Source organism: Aotus nancymaae, unplaced genomic scaffold (assembly GCF_030222135.1).
Source record: "Aotus nancymaae isolate 86718 unplaced genomic scaffold, 86718_ANA_hifiasm-v0.15.2.pri h1tg000006l, whole genome shotgun sequence".
Classification (NCBI taxonomy): domain Eukaryota; kingdom Metazoa; phylum Chordata; class Mammalia; order Primates; family Aotidae; genus Aotus; species Aotus nancymaae.
The window spans coordinates 79,512,220-79,536,613 of NW_026988417.1; the positions used below are offsets into that span (position 1 = coordinate 79,512,220).

A 24,394-nucleotide genomic window follows, 5' to 3' on the forward strand; every position below is an offset into this window, starting at 1 on the left:
GTTATATTTTTTAAATGTCAATTTTTAATTGTTTATTACAAGTATATATGGAAATGCAAATTTTTTTAAGTCAGACCTATGGCCAAGAAATACAACTTACTTTTGAATGTCAATCTTATCTTCTGTGACCTAGCTAAACTCACTTATTAATTTTAATAGAATTTTAAATAATTTTGGGGGGAATCGGGGAAAATTATACCATCTGAGAATGCTGATAGTTTTATGTCTTCCTTTATAATCTGTACACATCTTATTTCTTGTTCTTGCCTTATTGCTCTGAACAGGGCAGTTAATATAAGGTTTAACAAAATTTGAAGGTTAATGTGTCAACTTCATTGTGCCAAAGTGTGAGCAAATTAACCATTATTTCTGCGTGTGTCTATGAGGATGTATTTGAATGAGATGAGCATTTGAATCAGTGGATTCAGTAAAATAGATTGCCCTCCCCAGCGTGGGTGGGCATCATCCAATCTGTTGAGGGCCTGAATAGAACAAAATGATAAAGGAAAGAGAAACTCCCTCCTTTTCTTCCTGTCTGCCTGTTTGACCTGAGACATTGGTCTTCTCTTGCCCTTGACTAAGATTTGCACTGATTCTTCCCTGGTTCTCAGATCTTCAGACTCAGACTGAAATTATACCACTTTCTTTCATGAGTCTCTACCTTGCAGATGGCAGATTGTGGGTCTTCTCAGCTTCATAATCATGCAAGCCAATTCCTCTAATATCTCAGAATTATAGATATTTCATATCATAATATGGATTATGGAGTCAGATGGGAGAGAGATCTATCCTATTGGTTCTGTTTCTCTGGAGAACACTGACTAATACATAGAAGTAGTTAGAACAAATGTATTTTCTTTGTTCCTAATTTTTTCTTTTTTCTTTTTTTTTTTTTTTTTTTACACAGAGTCTTGCTCTGTCGCCCAGGCTGGAGTGCGGTGGTGCACTCTCAGCTCACTGCAACCTCCGCCTCCCGGGTTCAAGCAATTCTCCCACCTTAGCCTCCCGAGTAGCTGGGATTACAAGTGCCCACCACTATGACCGGCTAATTTTCATATTTTTAGTAGAGATGTGATTTCACCATCTTGGCCAGGCTGGTCTTTAACTCCTGGCCTCATGACCCACTGCCTCAGCCTCCCAAAGTGCTGGGATTACAGGTGTGAGCCACTGCACCCAGCTGTTCCTGATTTTTTAAAAGAAAATAAACATCATTCATTATTAAGTATGTTAGCTCTAGTATTTTCATAGATATCCTTTAACAGGTTGAGAACGTTATCTTCTACTCCTAATTTGCTGAGTTTTAGTTTTCTTTTTTTGAATCTTGAATGGATATTACATTTATTTCAAATGCTTTCTCATATACTAACAGATCATATGTTGTTTTTGTTTTGTTTTTAGTCTGTTGATATGCTGAGTTACATTGATTAATTTTTTAATGGTAAAGCAATCTTGCATTTGTGTTTAAGAATGAGTTACTACATCATAAACAAGTACACCCCATGATGTATGATGGGGTTATGATGTAGTAACTCATTCTTAAACACAAAACCATAGACAAAGATCACAAGTCATTTGAGGGAAACCTCTAACATAAGAGATAAGATAAAAATAAACAGGAAAAAATGGAATTTGGAGTAAATAAAGTATCATTGTCACCTTCAGAGAGATGAGAAGATATTGTATGCTAGGTAGCATAACATAATATTGTGTTTGTGCATGTGTGTTGTGGGGGAGGGGAGGATGTATTATATATTGCCCAGGCTGAAGTGCAGTTATGCTTATAGCTCACTGCTACCTCAGACTCCTGGGCTCAAGTGATCTCTCACCTCAGCCTCCTGAGTAGCTGGGGTTAAAGGCACAAGCCATTATGCCCAGGTAATACTGTATGTTTTTAAAAGAATCATTCAAGGATGAGAAAGAGCTCCTGTAAGTTAAAAATAGGACATAAAATTTCAGTGGAAAAAAGAAAGATGATATTTAAGAGATTTCTCAGAAAATGGGGGGAAGACAATAAGAAGAAAATTGGCAAGAAAAAGCATAAGAAAATTAGAGGTTTAGCATCTGATTAATGGTAGCTCCACAAAATGAGAACAGAGATATTTATTGGGGTGCGGATGGGGCAGGTGCAGTAGTTAATGGAGTTATAATGCAGGAACGTTTCTCAAACTGAAAAACCTGAATTTCCAGTGCCCAGCATGATTTAAAAAGACCTATAGTAGGTTTATTATTGTGAAATTTCTGAGCATCAGACAAAGGTTTTAGGACAAAGATCCCAAACCTTCCACTGAGGAAAACAATTTACATTAAAAAAACTCAGGAACTAAAATGATAGAATTTTCAGCTGCAACTCTGAAAGCCCAGAGACAATAGAGCGCTGCTTTCAATATTTGGACGGAAAAGATTTTTCAACATTATATTTAGTATAAATGCATTTTTAGGCCCCGTAAAGAGGCTTACATGTGTAATCCCAGCTCTTTGAGAGGCTGAGGTGGGAGGGTTATTTGAGGCTAGAATTTGAGACCAGCTGAGCAATTCAGTGAGACCCAACCCCCCACCATCCATCTCTACAAAAAATAATCAGCCAGATGTGATGGTGCAGACTTGTAATACCAACTGCTTGGGAGGCTTAGTTAGGAGGATTGCTTGAGCCTGGGAAGTTGAGGCTGCAGTGAGCTGTGATCGTGCCACGGCATTCTAGCCTGGGTGACAGAGAAAGACCCTGTCTAAAAAAATTTTTTTAATGAAAAAGAGAGATGTATTTCATTAAATCAAAAGAGCAAACTAGAAGGAAAAGGACATAGACTCAGAAATAAAGGATCAAACACACCATAAAGATAAAGGGAATCCCCAGAACAATGGTACAAAGAAATTTCAGGATGACATCTATGCAGCAGGCCTAAAGAACAAGTCCAGCTGGGCGTGGTGGCTCATGCCTGTAATCCCAGCACTTTGGGAGGCTAAACCAGGTGAATCTCTAGGTCAGGAGTTCAAGACCAGCCTTACCAACATGGTGAAACCCCATCTCTAAGAAAAATACAAAAATAAGCTGGGTGTGATGGTGTACACCTGTAATCCCAGCTACTCAAGAGGCTGAAGCAGGAGAATTGCTTGAACCCAGGAGGTGGTGGTTGCAGTGAGTTGAGATCATGCCACTGCACTCTAGCCTGGATGACAGAGCAAGACTCTATCTCTTCTAGAAAAAAAAGAAAAAGAAAAAAGAAGAAGGAGAACAAGTCCATATGGAAGTAAGAGAATGCAAAGCTCTAATAAGAAAGTCCCTAAGATGGAAAAACTTGTTCGTTTGCCAAACTTGTTGAGAGGAGATTTATGTTTCTGATAGTTCAGGGATATTTAGGTACACAGAAAACCAAGCAAGCAAACCAAAAAGGGCAATTATTTACTCTAGAAGGTAAATAAAATAGCACAAGAAAATTAAAACAATCCTAATACACTATGCAACTCAGTTTTGAGTAATTACATGGTTGCAATTGTTATAAAGGCTAAATACTGACAAAAATCGAAATTAACATCATTGAATTAGAAAAATGGGGGGATGGCATTCTAATGGATAAAACATAGGGATGAAAAATTTAAAATACCATTTTACTGAGTAAACATTTATAGAGTATTTATTGTGGCCTAGGCAGTAAGTGCTTCACAAATACTATCTATTTAATCCCGATATTAGGATTAAGGTTGGTATTATTAGTACTCATATTAATAAGGTAGTAATCCATACGTTTGGTATTATTAATTCCAAGTTTGCTGATGAGTAAGCAAAGGCACAGGACACTTAGTTAATTTCCCCAAGATCAGTAGTTTTCAACTGGGGGTAATGTTGCTCCTGACCCCAGGGGACATTTGGCAATACCTAGAGACATTTTCAGTTGTTATAGCTGGGGTGGCAGTGCTGCTGGCATCTAGTGGGTAGAGGCCAGGAATGCTGCTGAACATCCTATAATGCATAGTACAACTCCCTACCAAAATCATTATCTGGCACAAAATATCAATTGTGCTTTGGTTAAGAAATAATGTCAAGGATGAAAAGAAATGGCAATGAGAGAGCTGGGATTTAAATCCCAGCAGCTCTTGACCACCTTACTACTTTGCCTTTCAATAGCAGTCTAATGATGTTGTTTAGAGACATGAAGATAAAAATCAGAAGAAAGAGCTGGAAGAATTGCCTCTACAAAGAGATAACCTAAGATGGAGAATAAAGGCCATGGACTATTACTGTGGTTTTATGTGTTATTTTCATTGTTCTCTTAAAAGACCTGAAGCACTATTTGAATTGTAATATGCTTATTTTCAAAGGTTAAAATATTTGTGAACATTCAAATCATAGACAATTTTCAGCTTAATTATTGTTTTCCATATTTGAGAGTATTTATTAAAATACAGTTTATAAGAGTTTCTAGCAGCAAATATTTGTAATGAATGAAAAGAGGAAAAAAAGTTCATGGAGGAGAGAATAAGAGAAATTTTGTCTTAATTGACATCTTGCACCTCAAGTTCCAACTTGTGACATAATGAACCATTTCAGGCCGAAAATCTTGAAGATCCAGATTTGTTATAGAAAAAGCTATTCAGGTCTTATAGGCAAACAAAAACAATAGCTTTACTAGATAATGATAGATTACCAACTCTATCATTACATATATTAAAACATCAATATTACAGCAACAGTAGAGTTCAAAAAAACACTGAAAGTGAGTGAAATAAAGATGACACTTTCATTCTTAATAACTTTTTAAAATTAATAAATGTGATATAATCTTTAAAAATCATATGGAAAATACAAATCTAACTTGGAAACTCACCCAATATTTTCTGCCAGTAAGAATGTATCTTTAATTTAACAGGATATGTGGCAAAGAATAAGAAGAAAGATACAAAGTTTGTTACTACTACAGCAGTACATTGAATCAGCAGATTATCCCACTCCTTAGCCTCAGATAAAACAGGAGCCATCTACAAGAAACTTTCCCATCTCTATTTCCTTCCCCACATCTCCATTTTCCTTTCTCAGGTATTTATTTCTCTTCCTATTTAAGGTGCTTTTTTCTTTTTCTGACGAGGTAATTTCACATGATTCAAAAAGCAAAAGATATCAAAATGTATACAGTAAGAAGTCTTGAACCTTCTGCCATGCACATTCACCTCATTCTTCCCAGTTCTCTGCAATTAACCATTTTTATAGTCTGAATCCTCTCAGTGATTCCTCATAAAAATAAAAGCAAATACAGATATGTGTACACATAAACATACACATACATTTTTCTTATATTTTCCATATGCACTCTATTATATATTAAAGCCTGGCCATCTTGAAGATACTTATCACTTAACAAATGAGAAAATTTAATTCCAGAGATTACATCTCTATTAAAAATATTAACTTCCATAATAATTACTTGACAATTTTTAAGTTTACCAGTTCTCAGATACACTAAAAGAAAAACATTTTTAAAATTGGATGTACATTTTCCGGTTTGGATTTTTTTTTAAGAGACAGGGTCTTGCTCTGTCACCCAGGCTGGAGTGCATTGGCACAATCATAGCTCACTGTAACCTCAAACTCCTAGATTCAAGTGATCCTCCCACCTCAGCCTCCCAAGTAGTTGGGACTACAAATGACTGCCACCATGCAGAGTAATTATTTTTATTTTTTGTAGATAGAGATCTTGTTATGTTGCCCAGCTGCTCTTGAACTCTGGGTCTCAAGTGATCCTCCTGCCTCCCAAAGTGCTGGGATTAGCAGTGTGAGACACCATCCCTGACCTGTTTTTAAGAGTTACTAGTTAAGCCAACTTAACGAAAATGTGTACTTTAGCAAGCAGTATGTTTGGAAACGAATTCATAATTAAACTAAACATCCTTTGTATAAAAGTCAGCCAGGCACTGTGGCTCACACCTGTAATCCCAGCACTTTGGGAGACCAAGGTGAGCAGATCACTTGAGGTCAGGAGTTTGAGACCAGCCTGGTCAACATGACGAAATCCCGTTCCTACTAAAAATACAAAAATTAGCCAGGTACAGTGGCACACATCTGTAGTCCCAACTACTCTGGAGGCTGAGGCAGAATAATTGCTTGAATTCGGGAGGTGAAGGTTGCAGTGAGCTGAGATTGCGCCACTACACTCCAGCCTGGGTGACAGAGCAAGACTCCATCTCAACAACAACATAAAAAGTAAATCAGTGGTCTTAATGTTCTTAATTTGGCTTAATTTTGTGCCATTTTCTGTACTTCTAAATAGTAATTACTGAAATTTTAATTAATATGCAACTTTATCAAATATTTTAATTTCTCTATTTAAAAAAATCCTGAGATAGGTAAAGATCATTTAAACATGCTAAAAACATAAATAATCACATTGAAATCAAGTTTTTTCTAGCAAGATTTTAATGGGAGCTAAGGAGCTTGAGATTGTATAAATAATTAAACCCTCCCCTCTACTCCATGCAACATGGACAACTCAGGTGCACACACATTTCTTTAAATGGAGCTCAGAATGAGGAGTTGGTAGAGGAGAGAAAGAAAAATATAACACATGACAACCATATACCAAGTTAACCCCCAAATATCCCTCCTTCCTGGGGATAAACAGTCAGCCTGATTTGACCTGGAATTGTGAAATCAAAGGAAGATGAGTGTTTCTCTGTGGCCCTTCCAAGATTCTCCCAGAATGCAAAGCCTTCTCTAATGCCACAGGAGAATCCTATTTTATAGTCAGTTGTCTTTGAATTAAGGTCTTTTGCTTTAATTCCAATTAATATTATCTTTGGGGTATATATTAAATTAGTTGACCCTCTTCTATTTCACGTGAAAAATTACTTTGCATTTTATAGATTAAATTTATGCCCAGAACTGCAAGAATTGTACCAGCAGACAATCAGAGGGCATTGTACTATGTCTATTTGAATTTCTTATGGCATATGGACATACCCTTGTCTGAAATTAAAAAAATAATAATAACTACAGAAAAAATGGAAAGATCAGCGCTACTCCCTAAAACAGGAAGAGAAATAATTTCAACACATATAAAATATTAAAAGGAAATCTATTTGAATTTTTCATGGCATATGGACATATCCTTATCTGAAATTAAAAAAAAAACTACAAAAAAAATGGAAAGATCATCTCTACTCCCTAAAACAAGATTAGAAATAATTTCAACACATATAAAAAAAGGAAATTCAATATCTATTGAATAACTACCATAGGCAAAGCAATCCAACCTTCCAAAGGTTGAAATTAGCAATGTGCTGCTAGAGATATAATAAAAACTGTCAAATACAGATTATGTTCCTGCTGTAATAAAGAAAATTAAGTCTAGATTCTTCAAAATTATGTATGTTCACAAGTACAAAAAGAGCAAAGAAAAATGGTAAGCATGTTCTCAGAATGCAATCAATGATATTTCAATCATGCCACATTTCCTCAGCAGGTGTTCTAGTTGAAGAAATTTGTTATGTTTATTCTGGTTGTTTTGTATAACTAAGCTATCTTTTTTCAGTTATTTTGTGTGTGTGTGTGTGTGTGTGTGTGTGTGTGTGTGTGTGTGTGTTGCTTTGGTTGAAGATGAAGTATAAGAATTCTAAATTCTTTATATAACCTCTATGTATCTTTAAATAGACTATTAATTTTTTAAAACATTATTAATTGGACCCACCAACTGAGTTGTATGTTCTTATGTGTTATTTGCTGGTGCTAAGTTTTTGGAAATTAATAAAACACTGTAAGCCATATACATATATATATATTTGTTTTTCCTAATACTGCAGAGGCATGTGAATCAAGTGGTTTGCACAATTGATGTCCAAATAGGAACTTATTTTTTGTTAAAATATTATTTATCAGGTGCCAAAGGTAATAGGAATTCTTAAGAGCTTTGCATGGAATCTATAGACTTTTTTCTTTGTCTTCAAAAGTACGAGAAATCACTTGTTTGTGATCTGTAAAAATGGAAGTAATAGCAAATATGAAATGCATTTAGGAAAAAATAGAAAAATAAGACAAATGTAATGTCTAGCTCTTTCAAAATTAAAAATCCTTTTGGGAAGAAGAAATTTATAAGTACAAGGCAAATTCACTAATACATTTTCGTTTACTTTGTTATAAGTACAGTGTAAAATTAGCATAATTTTCAAGGACTAGATACCATATTACTAATATAAATACATGCTATTTGGAAAGTGATTACTATAGTAGTATAAAACAGACAAAATCAAGCAGGGGTTTTTGCACATATCTTACAAATATAAACTTAGAATCTTAGTTTTACCAAAATTATACAAACCTTTACTTTATTGATGATCATATCAAAAAACTACCTTGGCTCTTTGTTTTCCCTCCCAAAACAGGCCTCCTTTCCTCATAGCTATTACATTTTTACTTGGCTTAATCTATAACTAGAGCAAGAATGAAATAATCATCTATGTCATCTAAAAAAACCACACTTATACAAGCAACACTGTGGGAAAAGAGAGAGGCAGTGGCCTGGCACTGATGACTGTCAAACAGGAATTGGGAACTAAACCAATGAGCCCTGAAAGACTAGTAATTTGACAGGAAACTTTCTATAGAAGCTGAGAAAACAATGATACTTCACATAAAATTTAATCTTTTATAAGATCTTTACATTTTAGTTGATTATAGACATTTGTATTTTTATCTTACTACTGTGGTTATAGTTGAACGTGTTGAATATAATCAGTTGACATAAATAAAATTAACACAATATCTTATAAAAATATTATAGTATTATTCAAAAACCAAATAACTCATTTAAAATTGTTTGTTAAATTGAAACTTATAAAGGTCTTGTTTGTTTATTTAATTAGTGATTGATGGAAAAATTTATTGTTACTACATCGAAATAACCTGTTCATCCTACCCTCACCACCCAGTGAACATTAACTCTGCCTGTAGTACCCCCATTCTGGGGATACTAAAGTGGCAGAAACTTACAATTACCTAAGTAAACTAATATATATTTTAAGTCCCTTCTTCTTGTTCCTAACTTTTCTAGAGGCTGGAAAAGAAATGTACTTGCTTCCTTGCTTTCTTTGTAATCAGAAGTGATCTGATTCTATAATTCTGGCCATCAATATGCAGGTGAAAGAATACTGAAGAGAAGTCTTTTGGGGAAAGTCTTAGTTGTTATACATGTATATATGACTTTAAGAGGAAGGCAAAGAGAATTCCAGTGATCCCCGATTGGATATTTTTGAGCTACTGCATCATCAGAAGCAGTTGCCTACTACCTAGTTTCTAATGTAAGAAAATAACCCTTTCTGTTTAAGCCGCTGCTTATCAAATACTCTATTACTTGGAGCCAATAGTCTCTCTGGTGCACTGCCCTAAAAAAGTTCATATTCTGAGAAAAATATGATCACATGCCCAAAGTAGGTGACAGTGCTTAAATAAAAGATACCTCTTTCAACAGAAATACCATTTGACCCAGCAATCCAATTACTGGGTATATACCCAAAGAATTATAAATTGTTCTACTATAAAGACACATGCACATGTGTGTTTATTGCCACACTGTTTACAATAGCAAAGACTGGAACCAACCCAAATGCCCATCAATGGTAGACTGGATAAAGAAAATGTGGCACATATACACCATTAAATACTATGCAGCCATAAAAAAGGATGAGTTCATATCCTTTTCTGGGACATGAATGAAGCTGGAAATCATCATTCTTAGCAAAATGATAGAAGAACAGAAAACCAAACACCTCATCTTCTCACTCATAAGTGGGTGTTGAACAATGAGAACACATGGAAACAGGGAGGGGAACATCACATGCCAGGGCCTGTTGGGGGTGGTGGGGCTAGGGGAGGGATAGCAGTGGGTGGAGGGCTTGGAGAGGGGTAACATTAGGAGAAATACCTAATGTAGATGATGGGGGGATGGATGCAGCAAACTACCATGGCACATGTATACCTATGTAACAAACCTGCACGTTCTGCACATGTACCTTGAAACTTAAAGTATAATAATAAAAAAAAAGATATCTCTTTCATCTTATCTAAATTAAGGTACCCACCTTCCACCCCCTTGCAATATTCTGATTATCAAAGTCTAGCTATTTGCTGAAAGAAAAGGCTGGTGATTTCTCAAAGAAAGGACTGGCGAATTCGTTTATGCATATATGTGTTTTACTTTTGGTTTTACTTTTGGTTAAAGGATAGGGAATGAATGTATGAGTGTGTGTGTGTGTGTGTGTGCATGCGTGCATGCATGGGTGTGTGTAGGGTGATAATCCACATAAAATAGTCAATTTCATCAGAGACTTTGTGATATAGTAAACACAACTGGTGCTGCTTCAAGAACCAAGTGACAAAGTATGACACACCTCACTTCTGCAGTTAAGCCTAGCCCAGGTCTAGCTCCTTGGTAGGCAGTTTGGGAATCACTGAGAGACAATCCCCATGAATCAACATTAACTCTGTCACAGAGGGTATAAGCAGCAGTAGAAGTGTCGGGAAACTCTACTGTAAGTGGCATTCAGGTATTAGACTTTTAGGAGGTCTAAGTGGAAAAACAAAGATAAACTTTTACAGAGCACATGTGAATATCATTTGAAAAATCCTGGAAACATTGGGAGTGGTAAGAAATTTTGGGGAATCTGAAGTTCCTACAAGAGGGTCTCACCTGTCACCCAGGCTAGAGTGCAAGTGCAATGGCACCATCACAGATCATAGCAGCCTCGACCTTTCAGACTCAAGCAATCCTCCCATTTGCACCAGTACACCTGGCTAATTCTTAAAATTTTTTGTAGAGATGGGGTCTACAGGCTGTTGCCCGGGCTGATCTCAAATTCTTGGGCTCAAGTGATCCTCCCACTTAGCCTCTCAAAGTGCTGGATTTATAGGTGTGATCCACCTTGCCAGGCCTAAATTTGCATTATTAATATAACTGGAATCTAGTTTGTAGCCAAAGCTGATGGGATTATAAAGAAGGTGATTTTTGGTTAACAAATACTTTAACTCTTCATCCAATTTACATTGCTATTGGTGAAGAGAAGCTTGAAGCTGCTATTGAGAAGACTTTTATCCAATACAAATCTTGGATTAAAAGTCCAAGATAGTAGCTCAACAATATCCAATCCAGGACTTTTATCTAACACTTTTATCCAACTTTTAATCCAATTCAAGCTGCTATTGAGAAGACTTTCCCATTAAGAGAACTGGACCAGAGAAAGGAAGATCATGGCTGGGCGTGGTGGCTCACGCCTGTAATGCAAACACTTTGGAGATCAAGGTGGGCGGATCACCTGAGGTCGGGAGTTCAAGACCAACCTGACCAACATGGTGAAACCCCATCTTAAAAAAAAAAAAAAAAAAAAAAAAAAAAGACAAAGGAAGATCATTCAAACAATGAAGCAAAAGAATGCAGTAGAGTTTATTCTTCTTTGGGTTCATATTAATGGCTTACTGTAGTAACCATATCATTAGAGGGGTAAAAAAAAAGTCTTTTTTTTTCCTCTCCATACTCCAAGATTCTGTATGCAGTATTAGTCTCTCTTCATTTTTAAAAAATGAAATTGAATGCTATGGAAAGACATAATTTCACTAATTCTGCCCAAATTATTATGGGCGAGAAAACTGGAATATATTACACAAATATATTTAATAGAAGCATTGTAAACTCATATTGTTTCACAAGTGTCCTCAAGCTATATTTTCTCTTTAACAAAAACTAAAAGAAAAAATTATAGGTTTTGCATTTTGGAAAGTGTTTATGTAAATAAGACAGTCTAGAACTCCCAATAGCAGATCCATGGTCAGAAGGCCTTGGCCCAGCATCAAAAGATTGGCTAATGAATGCATAGGTTTTTAGTGAATGATAGGTTTTTAGTGAAAATATAATGCTTACATTATACACGTATAATATTTTATAGTTCTGTGCTTTAACTTTTTAGAATAGCTGAAGAACTACTCATTCTAATTGTTGTAGCTCTCTAAGACAAATTTCCTCTCTTCACATTGTTGAATGTGGTAGGTTCCCCTTTTAATTTGAATATCATAAGTCTGCGTTTGGCCGTAAACTAATAACTAGTCTCTGTAGATATGACAATTTTCCTCCTAAGTTTTCTGCTAGACATTATGGGGGAGATATAAAAATCAAGACAATCAACTTAAAAAAAATTCTTTTCAAGTGATACCTGTTTAAATTAAATGCTCTAATTCCACCTAACAAAGCCTTTAATAATCAATTTTCTTGCCCAGCAGCTCACTCCCATCAGACAATATGAAATCACACTCTTTAAGACAGAAGATGAAGTAGAAAGCTTAACTTCTGTCTTGGTCTTCATTTCTGGGAACACTTTTACAAATCAAGATCCCTAAGGCAAATCCCTATAGGTCAAGATTAGAGCATATTCATCTTAAATTACTTAGTATATGTTCTAACATGGCTAAGTTTCAAAAAAACAGGAGGGTTATGCCACACTCGCTTCAACTCCCTTATTTGCCATACTCCCTTCAACCAAACTGAATAGGCAGTTACATAACCTGCCAGGACAAGTAGTAGAAATGAGTCAGAGACAGGACCAACCCTAGTAAAAATTGTGAATTAGGCAGTTTGACTTCAGTGCCACACCCCTTTAGTACTACATATACTTCCTTGATCCCCTCCCTTGGTATCATCAGCCCTGAGGGCCACCCTCATACCACATACCTCTTCCCCCAACAAATTCCTCTCTTTCTTTCTTCTACTCATCACGAAACTGGCTTCCCCTCTTTCCTATTTCCCCTTCGTTAATCAGAATTTGCAGCTCCAGTATCTCTCTCCCTCAGGGTTTAACATGACAACTAACTAATCTGATAAACCAATCCACATTAGGGTGTGAAGAGAGAAAGCTAGAAGATAAAGCGAATTTTAACTATGACCTTCTAAAGATAACACCTTTGTAGTTTAACTCATTAATGACTAAAAGTGAGAATTTGTAGCCAAGAAATTTAGGTGAGGGAAATGTTTTGGTTCAGGTAGAGCCTTGAAGCACCTGACAAGTAAGAATTGGTGGGTGTTGAATAATGAGAACACATGGACACAGGGAGGGGAACATCACACACTGGGGCCTGTCAGTGGGAGGGAGGGTTAGGGGAGGGATAGCATTAAAACATTAAAAGAAATACCTAATGTAGATGATGGGGTGATGGATGCAGCAAACCACCAAGGTACATGTATACCTATGTAACAAACCTGCACATTCTGCACATGTACCCTAGAACTTAAAGTGTGTGTGTGTATATATATATATATATGGTTGCTTTTATGGTGTAGCCAGCTCTAATAAGAGTAACTAACTAGCCCTGGTCAGTTTGGGACCAGTGGGGGAAAACTGGAAATGAGCTAAATATCAAAAGGAAGTTTGTTTGCAAAGAAAAGTGGAAGTCACAGGACCACCACAATTACATTTTTCTGTTTTAATATTTCATAGATGTAGCGAATTCTGGTACCTGTAAATATTTTCCAAAATTTCCTTTCAGAATGAAAAAATTATTTCCAAAATTTATCTCAAGCCTAAAACATTCAATAATTCCAAAAACCTGTAGTTTTTGTTGTTTGGCTTTTAAAAATAGTGGTCTAAAGCTTACAGTTTTCATGCACATATTGTATTTGCTCCTGCTGAATACTGCAAAAACATTACAGGCTATCATGTGTGAAACGCATTCACTATACTTATTTTCTTCACTTTATTTCCTTCGCTAAATGACAAAGATACTCAAAGAAGTTAGGTGGCTTGCCAACACTTGTACTTAGGTTTTCTGAGTGCAACTGCTGTGTTCTTTTCAATGTGCTGTGTCCCAGTGTTTAGTTATCTTGGTCATTTCTGTCATGTGACTCCACATCCTAGGGGAATTCTCAAATTTTAAAAAGTGTTCAGCTACTACCAAAAGAAAATAACTTGTGGGCCGGGCGCGGTGGCTCACGCCTGTAATCCCAGCACTTTGGGAGGCCGAGGCGGTGGATCACGAGGTTAAGAGATCGAGACCATCCTGGTCAACATGGTGAAACCCCGTCTCTACTAAAAATACAAAAAATTAGCTGGGCATGGTGGCACGTGCCTGTAATCCAGCTACTCAGGAGGCTGAGGCAAGAGAATTGCCTGAACCCAGGAGGCGGAGGTTGCGGTGAGCCGAGATCGCGCCATTGCACTCCAGCCTGGGTAACAAGAGCGAAACTCCGTCTCAAAAAAAAAAAAAAAAAAAAAAAAAACTTGTGTATTCAATGGACCTGAAGGTAATTGTAGTCCTATCTGGTTTCTATCACTCCATTTTTTCCCCTAGCTAGTTCTTGGTTCACTTGGAAGTGTTAGTATTGACTCACAGAGTCTTCCTTAAGCACTGTCAGAGTTTGTGCTCCAATTACCTGCTCATGTTTTGGTGGATTACTTATCTTGCTTCTGCTTCACCTGGGCAACACTCCCATCACGGCTCTTACTTTGGAAGCAAGAAAGGATAATATGCTTTTGGGCTTAAAGTGGGGAAAAACACTAACATAGTTGGTACAAGCCAGAATACAAATATTTCACATTGAGATGAACACAAGAAGCCAGCTGGGAAAACATTGCTATTTACAGATTTAGATTAGCCTAGAATTCATTTTAGCCTTTGAGGTAAAAGATGGCATTTAAAAATCATTGGCATTTAAAACACAAGCTCTTAACACTTTGGAAAGATATAGATCCCTTTGTGAATTTGTCAAAAAATTATAGATGAAGCTGGGCGTGGCAATGCCTGCCTCTAGTCCCAGCTACTTGGTAGGCTGAGGCCGTAGATTCACTTGAACCCAGGAGTTTGAGGCCACAGTGCAGTATGATTGTGCCTGTGAATAGCCACTGCACTCCAGTCTGAGCAACATAGCAAGACCCCATCTTTTAAAAGGAGAAAAAAAGTATGGATATTTTCCCTAGGAAAAAAAGCACAATCACACATACTTGGAATAAACTCTTGGGGGTCCATTATGTGGTTGTTCATGGGTCCAACATAAAATATTCCTGATTTAGAGTGTGTCATGACTACAGTCCCTAAGTGATGAACAACCCAAGGCCCATATGCCACTTGGAGCCCAATATTTGATATGACCAGCTTTCTAATTTCCTTAGTAGTAGTAGCAATAATTGATGTGGATCTTTTATAACAAAAATAACATATGCTTGTTTTAAAGATCTTTTTATTTTCAAAAATGCAACATTTTCTGCATAATCCTCAAATATTATAATATAATTATAATCCTCAAACGTTAACAGAAAAATATCTCCATATGTATTTATAGATATAGGTATTTTTAAACAGAAATCAGATCATACTATATGGTAACTTGATTCTGTTGCTAGATCATATATATTGGTTTACCAGAGTTTAATCATTCTGTTAGTATGGACATTAATTTTGGTTTTGATTTTATAACTATCAACAATAAGGCAATGAATATCCTTCATCACATCTCTGGTCATGTATATAAATATATATAGGCTAAAGATTCTGAAGTAGAATAAATTAAAGGATATAAACATAAATTGTGAAAGACATTGAAATTGTACTTCCAAATGGAATAAACTAACTTATGATCTTTCTATTACAGAAACTTATTATATTTTCTGTAGTAAAATGTACAAATTCTTTTAAGTTTTTGGTTTTTATCATGTATAGAAATAAGACTCAAAGGTTCTAAATGAATTCACTCATATCTCCTTCTAGTATGTTATGACTCAGATTTTATATGGAAATCTAAATGTTATTAAACAGAAGAGAACTGAGAAGTAGGCCCTAGATCACAAAGGAATTTGTATATGACACAGAAATTAAATATGATACACAAATTCAGCTTTCTGTGGGGGTAAAGCTGAATTATCAGGTAAAGATGTGGGAACAACTGGGTCGCTGCTGCTACCACCAAAATAAATTCCATATGGATGAAAGAATAAAATGTGAAAAACAAAGCCATAAAAGTTTTAGAAGAAAACATGGGAGAATATTTTTTGGTAATAGCAAAAAAGAATGGCTTGAAAGCATAGAAAAATATTCTCAAATAGAAATGAAAATTATATTTTAATGAGATACCACTTTATAATTATTAGACTGGAAAAGATAAAAACAGTTTGATAATGCTGTACTGTTGAGGATGTGGGAGAACATAGTATGCTATCAAACTTTCCATCTTTGTTAGGATGATTGTAACTTGTGCCACTTATCTGGAAGGCAGCTTGGTTTTGTCTATCAAAATGTAAAATGTGGCCCGGTGTGGTGGCTCATGCCTGTAATCCCAGCACTTTGGAAGGCCAAGGTGGGTGGATCACCTGAGGTCAGGATTGGAGACCAGCCTGGCCGGCATGGTGAAACCCCATCTCTACTAAAATATAAAAATTAGCCAGGTGTGGTGGTGTGCACCTGTAATCCCAGCTACTTAGGAGGCTGAGGTAGAAGAATGGCTTGAACCCGGGAGGCAGAGGTTTCAGTAAGCCAAGATTGCACCATTGCACTCCAGCCTGGATGACAAGAGTGAAACTCCATCTCAAAAAAAAAAAGTAAAATGTATTTACTCTTTTAATCTAGCAATTTTACTTATAGAAGCTAAACCTACAGATGTACACTACATGTAAGCCAGGATCAGACACAAAGAGATGTATTTCAATTTGTAAGGAATAGCAAAGGCTTGGGAATAACCTATATGCCCATTGAAAAGCAAAGAGTTAAATAAATTATTCTACATATAAGCAACAAAATACTATACAGCCTTTCAAAAGAACTAGGCTCATCTAAAGCATCTGATAATAGAAATAAAATAGATATTATGAAGTTAAAAAAATCAACATATTAGATGAGTAATATCCTTCGGAAAAGGATATTTAGGTGTGTGTGTCTGAAAAGATACACAAGAAATAACTAGGTTTCTCAACACTGTACACTGAATGATATATATCATCCTCCCTCCCCTTTACCTGTACCTAGTTAACTGCTTGATTCTGCTGCTAATCATTCTAATTTATAATTTATTTTAACATTTTTATGTAACTCCCCCTCATTTACTTTCTTCTTAAGACTCTTCTTGCTTATTTTTGAATGGTACTCTTCCAAACGAATTTTTTAATTATTTTATCAAATTCCCAAAAGTATTCTATTGGACAGTTGATTATAATTATACTGGATTGGTCGGGTGTCATGGCTCACACCTGCAATCCCAGCAGTTTGGGAGGCCAAGGAAGGAGGATTGCTTAAGCCCAGGAGTTTGAGACTAATCTGGGCAACATAGTGAGACCCCTCTCTACAAATTTTTTTTTAAAAATTAGCTGGTCATGGTGGTGTACACTTGTAGTCCCAGCTACTTGGGAGGCTTTGGCAGTAGGATAGCTTGAGCATAGGAGGTTGAGGCTGCAGTGAGCTGTGATTGCACTACTGCATTCCAGCCTGGTGACCCTGTCTCAAAAAAAAAAAAAAGAATTATACAGATATATGTCTTCCTTGTACCTTGTTTGAATCTTGGTATTTAATTTTAAAGTATATCTCTTTTTTATTTCAAACATTGTTATTTCTCTTAAGTCTGTCATGAGTCTAGAATTTTTTTTAGAGAAGGGATCCTGCTGTGTTGCCCAGGCTAGCATGCAGTGGCTATTCATAGGCACAATCATAGTCCACTATAAATCATAACATTTTTAAAGTAAGTCTTTTAACTTTTGTTTATATTTTACATTATTTATTTATTTAGTTTTTAAATACAGATGGGATCTTGCTATATTGCCCGGGTTGATCTTGATCTTGAATTTCAGGACTCAAACATTCCTCCTGCCTCAGCCTCCTAAGGTGCTCGGATTACAGGCACAAGCCACCATGCCCAGCCAGTTTTATAAATTTCTTTTAGTGTTTATTTTTAGCTACTTAAGTTTTTGTGGCTACTGTAAGCAGGATTTTTATATTATATTTTCAAATTGGTGATTATAATACATGAGAAAGCTCTTGATTTTTGTATGTTAATTTTTGAAATTATTATTGTTATTTTTGAGACAGGGTCTCACTCTGTTGCCCAGGCTGTAGTGCAATGGTATGATCATGGCTCACGTCAGCCTAAACCTCCTGGCCTCGAACAATCCTCCCACCTCAGCCTTTAGAGTAGCTGGACTACAGGTGCATCCCACCATGTTTGGTTAATTTTTTTATTGTTTACAAAGAAAGGGTTTCACCATGTTGCCCAGACTGGTATTGAACTCCTGGGCTGAAGTGACCTGTCCACTTCAGCCCCCAAAGCGTTGGAATTACAGGCATAAGCCACTGTGCCCCACCCCTCGTATGTTAATTTTATAACTAGTTGTCTTAATTTATCTTTTATTGCTTCTAAAAGTTTTTCAGTTGATTCTTTGGAGTTTTCTTATTATTTGCAAACAAATGACAATCCTAAGTTATTTATAGTTAATTTCTTAATTTCTATTTCATATCTCATTGCATTGGCTATCATTTCTATTGTTCCCATGTGATGATGAGTGTTCTTGCCTTGTACTTGACTTCAATAGGAATAATTACAATGTTATGTTATAAAGGAAGTTGCTGCTTTCAGTATAACGTGTATATATATTTAAATTATTTTGAATTCTAATTTTTATTGGGAATGATGCTGATTTTACAGAATCCTTCTCAGCATCAATTGAGATCCTTATAATGTTTTCCTCCTTTGACTTATTAATATAATCAGGCATATGATAAAACTTTCTATTATTGCACAATTGCCATACTATATACATGAAGTAATTTTCTTAATTTTGGCATATCATTTGTAATGTAGTGCTGGGTTCCATTTGTTATTATTTTGATTTTTACATTATATCCAAAAGGAATTTAACCTATATATTTCCCTTTTGTATGCTTTTTATCAGGTTGTATTTTAAAACCAGCCTTTCAGCTTAACCAAAACAGAGGGATTACTGATGAAAATGCCTTGAGGGCAACCACCTGAAATGGCCTTAATGCAAAAAAAAAAAAAAAAAAAAAAAAAAAAAGGAAAAGAAAAGAAGAAAAAAGCTAATAACACCGTGGTTTGTCTACCTTTGTGGAAATTTACAACAGTATACTTGCTATACCTTCTTTCTGATGTAAATCCACAAGCTATTGCAGCCATTAATTAAGGATATTGCTCTTCTTTCCAATAAATACATAAACTTTCTTTCAGAGGCAAACAGGCAGATGTTCCGTGAAAGCTTTTGTTCTTCCCAACCTACCTTTCCCACCTCCCTGATAGAAGAACCAGAACAATTAAAAATGGGGGGGAGAATTGAGAAAAGGGCTCCCATCATTCACTTCCGTCTCCAGTCCAAGGAGCCTGGCCTGTTATTTACTTTCACCACTCAACCCTGCTGCTGCTCTTCAGTTTTTGTTGTTTTCCTCAACTGACTTTCCTCATCTTTGCTGCATTCATCAAAGCCCAGTGTAAATTCCCCTCTTCCATAAACTGAGGAATCCAGCCCATTTTACATAGCAGACTTTCTCTTATCTGCTACCTACTCAAAGTTTGGCTGTACATTTTAGCTATCATTGTTCTCAAATTCTTTCAAGAGTGCTAGTCCTGGTTAGCTCTTTGAGGGCAGGGACTTATCTTAAAATTCTGCTGTGCATTTTCCGTTGTGTTTAGCCCTGTGAGTAATCACATTCAATACGTACTTGCAAGGTATATTTGACTGAAGATATCTATCACAATTATTCACTTGGTAAATGATATAATGAAAACTCAAGTGCTCGCCAAAGATAAATCATTACTATTAATTTCCTCATTCATCATACATGTATGGCAGCCTCAGGGGCTAGGGAACCTAGGATTGCAGCTTTGACTTTCTTAGGGAAGCCAAATAAGCCTCAGTTCTCTCCACTTTGGAACCAGCTATGAAATTCATATTTACCTAGGGCTCAACATTAAGGGTCTCAGACTAAATTTACCTCAGGTTCCCTTTCCAGAGTGGACCAGCTTACCTTATACCTCTGAGAATAAACCAAAACTTTCAAAACTCAAATCACAGGATACTATTTGCTCATGAATTCAGCAAGACTCTCTTATTAACTACTGAAACTCAAATCTTTCAGCTTGCAGCAAGAAGGGGTATAGCTGCCTGGATATACCTTGGCCAAGTTTCAGTGCATATAGAAAAATGGGAAGTTATCAATTATGTTAACTTAAACATTTTCCTTAAATATTCAAACTTCGGGATTTAGTCTCATAGAGAAAATAACAAGGCAAGTATTTACAAACTTTTTTTTTCAAAAACATGAGAATTCAAGTTTTCCCTAGGGCCTTTAGCATTGTGCTGTCACCACACCTTTGAAGATCGCTTTACAACCGTGGGAAAACTCACCAGGCTTCTTTTCGTTGACTCCGCCATTTCTAAGTTGCTATACTGCTGCAGGGAGCTGGCAAAGCCGTGCTCTTCCTCTCCCCGCTTCTCCTCATCTTTTCAAAGGCCAAAGCGCCCGGTGAGAATATAGAAACAAGGCTGCGAGGCAGGGAAGAGTAAGGGAGGAGCCAGCACTTATGCACTTTTCACTGTCCCCTTCACTCCCCGGGTCATAAAGTTCGTTTCTGAAGTTAGAAGTGTGGGGGCCGTCGGCTGCATTTTCAACTTGACCTAAAAGTTGGAGTTCTCACTGCAGGCGCTAGGAACTTTGCCGCTCAGTCACCAACCTGAGCGTCTGGCTAGTCCGAAGAACGCTAAAAGCCAGGCCCAAGGCACCGGTTGTCATGGCAACCGGGGCGCTGGTCTCCCAGGCGACCTCGTCCGTAGGGAGGAGGCGGAGCTGGAGGCCAGGCGGGCCAATGAGATCGAGGGGAGCTCGGGGTCGGAGATCTGCGGTCCTCCCAGAGCCGGGGAAGGGTTGAGTGACAGGACCCGGGGGCGGAGCCGGCGCGGCTGCCCGAGGTGGAGCCGGAGTGGTGCCAGTAGCTCCGGTGGCCGCGCTGAGGCGAGGGTGACACACTATGCTCACGGCCCCCAGAGACCGTGGTGCTGACGAGCCGCGCTCTGTAGCTCCCCGGTCCTCCTCGGCAGCGCTCAGAGTCGCCTGCAGGAGTTGAGCCGCCCGCACCAGAAGGTTTTGGCGAAGCTCTTGGAGGGGCGTTGAGCACAGTAGGGCGGCGGGGGGTGCGTTGAGCGCTCAGGGGTCAGGCAGTTGGCAGGGATCGCCGCTGAAGGGGCGTTTCCGAGGCGAGGAGGAGGAGGAGGAGATGCTGCTCCTCTTCTCCCCCTCCCCAGGCTCCTTCTCCAGCTCCTTCAGCCCACGCCCGCAGCCGCTTGGGGGAGAAGAGGTGGTGGCTCTCGGCGCCTGCGGCGGCTGCCGGCGGCCCGCCCCGACGCCGTGTCCCCGCAGCCCTCGCCCGGCGCTCCAGTAGCAGGACCCGGTCTCCGGACCAGCGGGTAAGGACTAGAGCCGCCCTGGGCTCTGCGCTGCGTGTGCTGAAGTGCAAAACAAAGTACAGTGCGCTCGCTCTCTTCCTCCTCTCTGCTTTTGCTCCAGTCCCTAAACCCAGCTCCTCTGTTGCCCTGGTAGAAGGAACTTTTCTTTGGTTGTGGTGGTGGGGTGTTTTTGAACGTTAGAGTGGGGGTGGGGTGACTGGAGTGGGGAAGAATGAGATAAAACTCCACGGCGAATTAGGTAGATCCATCTCCTCTGCGGAAGAAAGCCGGATTCTCCGGAATGAAACCCACAGGGGGAGTAAGAGATTGTGGGGTAATACGGAGTGACATTGCCCCGTCGTGCTTGCACAGCTCCGCTCTGTGCGTGCTTAAGGGAAGGGCTCCCGGAGTCTGTTTCTAATTTCTGCAAATGATTGTGGAGATGGTGTGGTTAGAGGCCGCCCAGAAGAATGTGTATGTGTAAGGGCTTGAGAAGAGCGTGCGATGGCGGGGAAGCGGAGGAAGAGGGGGCAGAGAGAGACACACTATCTGATGCAAGCTCTTTTATTGCTTTTCTTCTCCTTACTCAAGTTAACACTCTAACCTGCCCCCCCGCCGCCGCCCCCCGCCTCCTAGCCCCACCGCTTTGCTCATTACATGATACTGTAAGAGCAGACAGCTGGGAAGCTACAGTTAAACCAAAGTCAAGAAAATTCTTGCAAAGTTTAATTTCCTTGTGTTGTGAATATAATGGAGAGGGGAGGATGGGGAGAAATATTATTAAGAGATTTACAGCAATACAGTTTTCATTGACCTTACACGCATTTGATCGACACTACGGCACTTCCAACTAATCTGTTCGACAGCCTTGTGTCATTTTCATTTAATTGCATCTTTGAAACAACAAACGCGGTGACTTCATAGGGAGCTGCCTGGAGCTGAGCTTACCTCTGAGAAAATGGGGCAATCGGGTTTGTTTTCAAGGCAGGACCTAAACAAAATGTAGGACACCTCATCTGTGGGATGAAGGGCGCTGATAACTAATTAGCAAGATTTTAAAATTTATATCTAGAAAGTTTACTAAACGTTGGGGAAAAAAAGTAAAAGTGTCTGTATTATGAAACAAGCTTTGGTATTTTCCCAAAGTGATGACTGTGTTGGCAGGGTCCAGGTGAAAACTTGCTTCATGCTCATTGGCTGCTTGGAGTGGTGCTAAGATACAAATTATTTCTCGTTTTAATATCACTAGGAGCATTTTTTAGTAAAGGCATACATATATTGATTTAGTAAATTTATACAGAGGCACACTGACTGATGTCTGTTCTTGTTTATTATACGTTTTTCCTAACATTGTGTTCTACTTGATCTTCTAGAGGCTTTGTGGGAATATGTGTGGGGAGAGGATGAAAACTAGAATTAAAAATAGAAAAATATTTGAGGTTAGTTGTTAAGGAGTGATTTCATAGTGTTTCTCACTTTTACAGTTAGAGAATTACAGCTTGCTTTACCATTATGTAGGTTTATCTTTGAATTTACATTTGTCCCACCATTTTTACTTGCATGTAAAGCCTACTTGGAGGATGATTACCAGCATCCAAAAATATAAATGGTTTTTCATGTCACAAGTAACACATACCCATACCATTAAAAACAATGTCAATTTGAAGGTCAGATTTTAATACTATGATAGGGGTCATGTTATAAAACTTACATTACCTTTTTTTGGTTGTTTTTGAGGGCTGCCTCCTAAATACAGTATGTGAATATGAGTATTAGCTAATCATTTGTATTCGAATAGATAATATAGATGATAGGTGTTCCTCTTTAAATGAATGAAATTTATGTATTCTTTATTATTGAGAAAAACAGGTGTTGATTTTTTCTGTCTTTAATACGTTAAGTATTGGATGGGGAAGTAAAGTAGTTTCACCCATATCAACTGAGTGTTTATTTTTCCAGCTCATCTTAGTGCCCAGCCCCAAATATACTGAAGAGAAGGTCTGTAAGGGATAAACTATGACTCCTCTTTTTTTCCTCTTCACCCTCTTCTTTTGACAGTCCATAATTTTTAAATAAACCCCAAAACATTTTTATGTATAATTAAATTGTAATTAACATCATTTGAAATGAAAAAGAAACACAACCATACTCCAAGCCCGTGCATTTAGTAGTTATTTCTGTCAACATATTCTTGTTTTGGAATATGCTTCAGGAGAACTCTGGTTGGAAGTATTCTCCTATTGGCCTCTGATGCAACCAAGTATGACTCATTTGAGTTAATGTCACTTTACAAGGTAGAGGCCTGAGAAAGGAGAAAAGATAATGGGTCTCAGGATAGAAAAATCAGTACTGATGGGAAGGATGAGGATCTTTGGGCCTGGATTTCCTTTTTTTTTTTTCTCTCTGAAAAACTTTTAACTTGAAAATCTAAATGGTTCAAACAACTCAGGAACTAATTTTTTTAAAGATAACTTTTAAAATAGGATCTGGTTCTGTTGCCCAGTCTGGAATGAAGTAGCTTGATCATGGCTCACTGCTGCCTCAACTTCCTAGGCTCAAGTAATCCTCCCACCTCAGCCCCCAAAGTGGCTGATACCACAGGTGTGCATCACTACACCCAGCTAATTTTGTTTATTTTTTAAAATAGAGACAAATTCTCACTGTGTTGACCAAGGCTGAAAGATAGCTTTTAATGAGTACATTAATGTAGGACTTTTAATGGCTTAAGTTAAAGTTGAAACTTCATACTAGCTGTAAATGTCCCATCAGAACTCTGTCTGTAAACTGCTTTGGGAGGTGGAGTTCTAATAATCCTTTGAGTGTGGGGAGAAAATGAAAACACCTTTAAGACCTTTATTTTCGTTTAGTTTGAGGCACTGTGAATAAGCACCCTGCTCTATCTTGCCCAACTCTGTTGCCAAGAATGTGTGACTATCACTAATAGTAAGGCAGTAGGTGGGCAATTGCCTAATTTCTTAGCATAAAAAGATAGCAATTCCTGAATAAT

General features: G+C 37.7%; 1 protein-coding gene across 2 annotated transcripts in view; it reads right to left on the reverse strand.

The window, feature by feature from the left end:
* Positions 1 to 20,683, reverse strand: part of MAPK10 (mitogen-activated protein kinase 10) — a 562,186-nt gene extending 541,503 nt beyond the window's left edge. For both annotated transcript variants that reach the window (XM_064368902.1, XM_064368904.1), the window contains exon 1: positions 20,353 to 20,683. The gene's annotated coding sequence lies outside the window, so the exon portion shown is untranslated. The remainder of the gene's footprint in view (positions 1 to 20,352) is intronic.
* Positions 20,684 to 24,394: the final 3,711 nt, after the last annotated feature.